Source organism: Octopus bimaculoides, chromosome 1 (genome assembly GCF_001194135.2).
Source record: "Octopus bimaculoides isolate UCB-OBI-ISO-001 chromosome 1, ASM119413v2, whole genome shotgun sequence".
Classification (NCBI taxonomy): domain Eukaryota; kingdom Metazoa; phylum Mollusca; class Cephalopoda; order Octopoda; family Octopodidae; genus Octopus; species Octopus bimaculoides.
The window spans coordinates 10,495,927-10,502,805 of NC_068981.1; positions in this window are offsets into that span (position 1 = coordinate 10,495,927).

Sequence of the window (6,879 nt, forward strand, 5' to 3'; positions counted from 1 at the left end):
TATATATATATATATATATGTATATATATATCTATATATATATACACATTATATATACATGTGTGTGTGAGTGTGTGTGTCAACACTGTACGGTTCTTTCCTTGTTTGAAAAACTGCCTTCTAACAGAATAAAACTTTTTTCGATATATGGTTGGCACTAGAATATTCAAAGCTGATTCTCATCTTACCCAACAAGGTATAATTCCAACATAACTACTTCACCATGGTTGTTAAACTAAACTCATACACATGTCTTATCAACATTTGTTCTGTTTCGTTTCCATTTATTCCAACACAGCTCTTTTGGTTGTTTTCTCAGACTTTGAGTAAAACAACTTCAAAGTAGTTTATTACTGCATCACAATGTTGGCAGACTTCTGAAGTGAGAAGGGGTGGGGGTGCCGAGGTGAGAGAGAGAGATAGGGAGAAAAAAAGAAACTGGAAACAGAAGAAATAATAGTTTGCTGCCATAATAATCAAAAGATGGTTTCATCATCCTCAATAAAATATTGACAAACTGGAAATTGTATTGGTTTTGTTGTTGTTCTTGTTGTTGTCCTTTAGCCCCAGTACTACAGTACTATTCCTGTTATAGCACCAGGTATAGGATTATGAAAGCTAGCACTCCGTCGGTTACGACGACGAGGGTCCCAGTTGATCCGATCAACGGAACGGCTTGCTCTTGAAATTAACATGCAAGTGACTGAGCAATCTACAGACACGTGTACCCTTAACGTAGTTCTCAGAGAGATTTGGGGTGACACAGAGTGTGACAAGGCCGGCCCTTTGAAATACAGGTACTACTCATTTTTGCCAGCTGAGTGGACTGGAGCAACGTGAAATAAAGTGTCTTGCTCAAGGACACAATGCGTCGCCTGGAATCGAACTCATGACCTTCCGATCGTGAGCCGAATGCCTCTAACCACTAAGCCACATGCCTTCACTATGAAAGCTAAGAGATAAGGTTGAAAGAAAGATTACAGGAAAGTAAGATATCAAATAGCAAGAATCTGGACATGAGGTATAACAACAGAAATGGTAGAAAGAAGAAAAAGCTTGCAAATGTTCTCTAATATGAAGACCTGAAACCTCCATAAGGCATTTCAAATTGGTAAGTAGCATGCTAGAGATGTGTCTAGAATGATAATTGAATAGTCAATGTTTAATGATAACGAAAAGAGACTTTGAAGCACTGCTATGAGAGGCTCTTGGGATATATGGAAGCATGAGAGTGAGTCAGTCTATCCTGAGTTGTCATGATTCAATCTCTTTTTTTTTTTTTTTTTTTACTCTTTTACTTGTTCCAGTCATTTGACTGTGGCCATGCTAGAACACTGCCTTTAGTCGAGTAAATCGATCCCAGGACTTATTCTTTGGAAGCCTAGTACTTATTCTATCGGTTTCTTTTGCCGAACCGCTAAGTTACAGGGATGTAACCATGTGGTTAGTAAGTAAGCTACTTACCACACAGCCACTCCTGCGCCAATGTTCATCTTTTGTTATGGTGAATAGGAGAGAGAGTATCATATAGGATAGGATCGGATAAAGTTTCTTCTGGAGTCGTAGAGATTCATAGAACTAGTTTCTGTGGCACATATATTTTCCCCTTGGATAGGACACTGGTCCATCACAGATTACTCATTTTTGCCACCTGAGTGGACTGAGCCAATGTGAAATGAAGTATTTTGCTCCAGAGCACAATGCATTGCCCAGTCCAGAAATCGAAACCACATTCTTCTGATCATGATTCCAACACCCTAACAATTAAGCCATGTTCCTCCAAAGAGCCTCCTGTAAGTCATAACGGAAGAGTTTAAGACCAGCTACCTGTTGGAACTCCTGTATGGCAATGATCTAGTTCACAGAACTGAATCTCTCGTAGATTTAGAGAAGAAATTCTTAACCTGGAAGCAAAACCTAGAATTGAAAGGCCTCTATGTAAATTTTACAAAGACTTAAGTATTAATAGGTTGCAAAGAAGATAGGACTGTGTTACAATCAGTGGGGAAAAGGCCTTGCTGTGTATTTAGAAAAGGATAAGCTAGAAACTTCCATACTATGACCTTGTTTCCAGTCAGTATTAAGTACAGAGGTACAAAAAATACAGTGGAATCACAGGCAGGCTAACAGAGCAGTAGATTTCTTTGTATAGGTGCACAGGGGCAATAAACACTATGAATGCATGTGAAATAGATTCTCTCAGATGCCTAGAAAGCTCCCTGGATGTAGTTGATAGTTTTTGTTACCTGGTGACCTAATTAACAATGGAGACGAATGTTCCACAAGCATAGAGTAGCCAGGTTGGAAAAAAAGTTCTGGGAGCTATTGGTGTTGTTGTTTACAAAGGGTTTCTTTCTCTGAATGAAAGGTAAATTGTATGATACTTGTGTATGAACTGTAATGCTGCTTGGTAATGAATGTTGGCCCTGAATGCAGAGGTTTTGTGAAGATTAGAAAGAAATAAAGCATATTCTGCCAGATGTGTGTATAACTCTATATGGCTTTTTTTTTAATGCTTTTAACATTTGATTGTCTTGGTGATGCAGAGTCAACAATCATCTTCTCTGCAAGGCAGAGCATCTTGAGAACAATGCTCATTGCTTTGTTCCAGGTTTTCTTCTTCCATAAGTTCTATCAACTGAGAATATTCTGCACATCTTTAAACAGTTGTCATCCTCCATACACATTATATCAGAAGTCTTTTCTTTTCTACACTACATCCGATTCATCTTGCATCCAGATTTTCTCAGTTCATTTGTATTACATTGTCCATGCATTACGTATTTTAAAAGCCTGGACTTATTTGATTGGTTTCTTTTGCTGAGCCGCTAAGTTATGGGGACATCAACAAAGCGACACCAAATTGTTAAGCAGAGATGGAGGACAAAGACACACAGATATATATACGATGAAAGCCCATGGCTCAGTGGTTAAAGTGTCACACTTACAATCATGAGGTAACTAATTTGATTCTTGGACTGGGTTGTGTTGTTCTTGAGCAAGACTCTTTATTTCACGTTGCTCAAGTTCATTCAGCTGTAGAAATGAGTTGCGACATCTCTGGTGCGAAGTTATATCAGCCTTCGCCTTTTTCTAGGACATCATCAGTGCCATGGAGATGAGAGGCTGGTATGCATGGATGACTGCTGGTCTTCTATAAACAAATTTGCCCAGACTTGTATCTCAAAGGGGAACTTTCTAGGTGCAATTCCATGGTCATTCATTACCGAAGGAGGTCTTTTATAATACGACAGGCTATTTTCAGTTTCCATCTACCAAATCCACTCACAAATCTTTGGTTGGCCCAGGGCCATAGTAGAAGGCATTTGCCCAAGATGACACTTCCTGGAACCACGTGGTTGGGAAGCAAACTTCTTAGCACACAGCCATATCTGCATCTATGAGAGGAAGTCAAAAATTATCTGCACTTTAACCATAACATCTTTAGTATTGCCACACTGCCTTCTGTGCAAACGTGCTTATAGTTGGTACTATTGTGATCACATGATCAAAGTTTGAGCCTGACTGCGCCATTTTTCTTTCCAGATTTACAGTGTAAGCATGGCCGCTTCACTAGCAATGTGCACAAAAGAACAAAGAGCAGTGATCCGATTGCTCTGGAGAAGAGGTGTACAATCAACAGTGCTTTGCTGGCTAATAAACTGAAGCCAGCAATTCAGACCAAATACGGAAACCTATTGAAGAAAGTTTTGTTGTTGCATGACAATGCATGCTATCACATGGTTGCCCAAACCGTTGAAAGCATTAACCAATTGGGTTTTGAGGTGCTGGAACACCCTGCCTACCCCTTTCTGACTATCATATCTTTGGACCACTCAAAGATGGTTTACAAGGTTGACAATTTCCTATGGATGAAGATGTGAAGGAAGCAGTGAATATGCAAGCTTGTGGACCACTGGACCAAGTGCATCAAAAAAGGGGACTATCTATCTGTTTATCTCCTGCTTTTGTGTAAATACATTGAAAAATCAAGAGTGCGTATAATTTTTGACTCTCCCTTGTATATAGTTGATGAATTTAACCCAGAGTATTGCCAGGATAGGTAAAATGGGAAGAGGAAAGCAGTTTTTAGTAGGCTCCCCCCACTTTTTTTAACAAAATAAAAAATTTAAATTTAAAAAAAAAAAAAAAAAGAAAGGAACAATTTATTGGAAAAAGTTTTTCTTTTATTAAAAACATTTCGTGTTTAGAACTTTTAGACCAAAATGAAGTTTGATATTGTGTAAGATGGAACTTATTTCAGTTGTCGCTCACATAAGAGATGGATGAAGGGAATGTCTTTACACAAATTATGTAGAAAGAGCAAACTACTACCTGTTATTTCTACAATCATACTTTGAGACAACAGTTTCTTTTGGTAATGAAGAGACATAAAAAACATGAAGCTGAAATAATAATTCACTGAAAGCATGCTTTACCTAGAAAGCATTTCAAAATATATAATTATTATAACAAGAGAAACTAACCTCATTCTACTGGAAGCTTGTTATATAAATAAAAGCTGACACAAACCTAAAACGATACCAAGGAAGTTAAATATGTCGCTGCCAGATATCAAAGTCGACACCAAATATTTCTTTTTTATTTTTGTTTTGTTTTAATAATTACATAAAGATCTGTGTGGGGGAAGGGAGACAGAAACATCTAGCAATCTCTCTTACAAATAGTCAATCACTAATCTGTTGTTCAATAGAAAGCAACAAAAGAAAAAATGATACTTTACAATGGAAAGCATGTTTTTAAAACTGCGTTCTACATACTTATTTAATCTTTTATTAATAATGATAAATATAGCAATGTTTCTTTTCTTTAAGCTTAACCCTTTAGCATTTAAACCAGCCATACATATCCTACTTGATTTATGTTCAAACGATCTAAATCTGGCCCCTCACACCTCCCCAACATCCATTTTCCATGCTGGCATGGAAAATGGTTTGGACGGTTTGACCGAGGTCTGGAGAACCAGCAGCTGCACGAGGCTCCAATCTGATCTGGTAATGTTTCTACAGCTGGATGCCCCTCTTCATGCCAACCACTCCGAGAGTGTAGTGGGTGCTTTTTACGTGCCACCGGCACAGGAGCCAGTCAGGCAGGCCTGGCATGGATCACGTTTGGATAATGCTTTTCACGTGCCACTAGCATTGACCACGTTCAGATGGCGCTTTTTACTTGCCACCAGCACAAGAGCCAGTCAGGAGGTACAGGCATCAACCAACAATCAGTTGGTGCTTTTTACGTGCCACTGGCATGGGAGCCCAGTCAGGTGGACTGGGCATCAACCACATTTGGAGGGTGCTTTTCATGTGTCACCGGCATGGGATCCAGTCAGGGGGCACTGGCCCCAGCTACGGTATTGGTTTTACTTTACTCAACAGGTCTTCTCAAGCATATGTCATTTTAAAAAATAAGCACTCATATCATTGAACTCTCAAAGCTATGAGATAATCCATGATTAATTCAAAACAATGTGATTAAATAAGCTTTACATTTGACAGAGTAATCTGAATGCTAAAGGGTGAATCAGAGAAGGGTAGCACCTGTAACCTTTGACAGGGCTGCCAAAACTGATGAAAGGATAAAGGAAAAATAGTGTTCTGTGAGTAAAGAATCACATCATATAGTGAGGACTGTTTGGGGTTAGAGTGTCCAGTTTGTGTTCAAACTGGCCAGATCTGGCTTCTCACACCTATCGCACAATGTCATTCTAAGAATAAACAACAATCATAATCTTGAGGCTACAAGATAATGCATGATTAAACCAAAACAATGTGAATAAATAAGCAGTACATTTGACAGTAATCTGAATGTAAAAGGGTTAATCATGTATCTATGATTAAAGTGAGGAAATTTCACAGATAAATTAATTGAACAACAAAACAAAATATAAAAATGAGGATGAGATTATCTGAAAAAACAAAATATATTTTAATACATCTATAAATATTTTTTTTTTTAAATAATTAAGAAGCAGAAAAAGAAAAAGGGAGCAGACAAAGCTTTATATTGAAGTATTGAATTTTATTTATTTATATATATAAACATAAAGCTAAATGACAGCAGTTCTGGTAATGGTAGTATCTTGGCGATCTGTAATTAAATAGAATGCAACAGACAGAACAATATACAGGAAAACATATTTATGAAGAGAATATTTGGAGACGGGGGAAAAAAAAAAAAAAGGGTAAAAACCTACATTTTAGATTTTATTTGATTATAATATAACTAGAACTGAAAGGTGAGAGGAGAGATAAATTGAGACTTGAAAGCCGCAATTCTCATGTAATTGGACTAATTTTAATGAATAATATCAATGAATGTTTAATGTTCAGTACAAAGTCAAATTGGTAATAATTACATATGAATACATTATTTAGTCACCACTTAGTGACTTGAGTAAAATGTTCAATAAAATCTTTCCCTGGGGTAGCAACAGGACAGGTGGATTTTACAGCTAACCGGATCTCCCAGCAGTTGTCATACATCATATATATAATATATATATATATATATAATGTTCTTCTAGATACATTTAATTTGTTTTTTATATCAAGCAGCATAATGGGGAATTCGTATTATGTTTTTATTATATTTTATTAACTAAGCTGTAACAACATACACAAACATGAAGAGAGGAGAATTGTTCTTGTCAGACAGAAATGCAGGATTAAGAACAAAAAAAAAAAAAAATATATATATATATATATATATATGAAAAATAAAATCATGAACTGGATGAAGTAATGGTGAAAACTAATTTTTACAAATTTGGTAAGAGCCACTTATAGGAAATGGCAGCTTGTTTAAAACATACACAAGCAAACAAAACAAGAAACAATAAAAATGCAGTTTTCATACCAC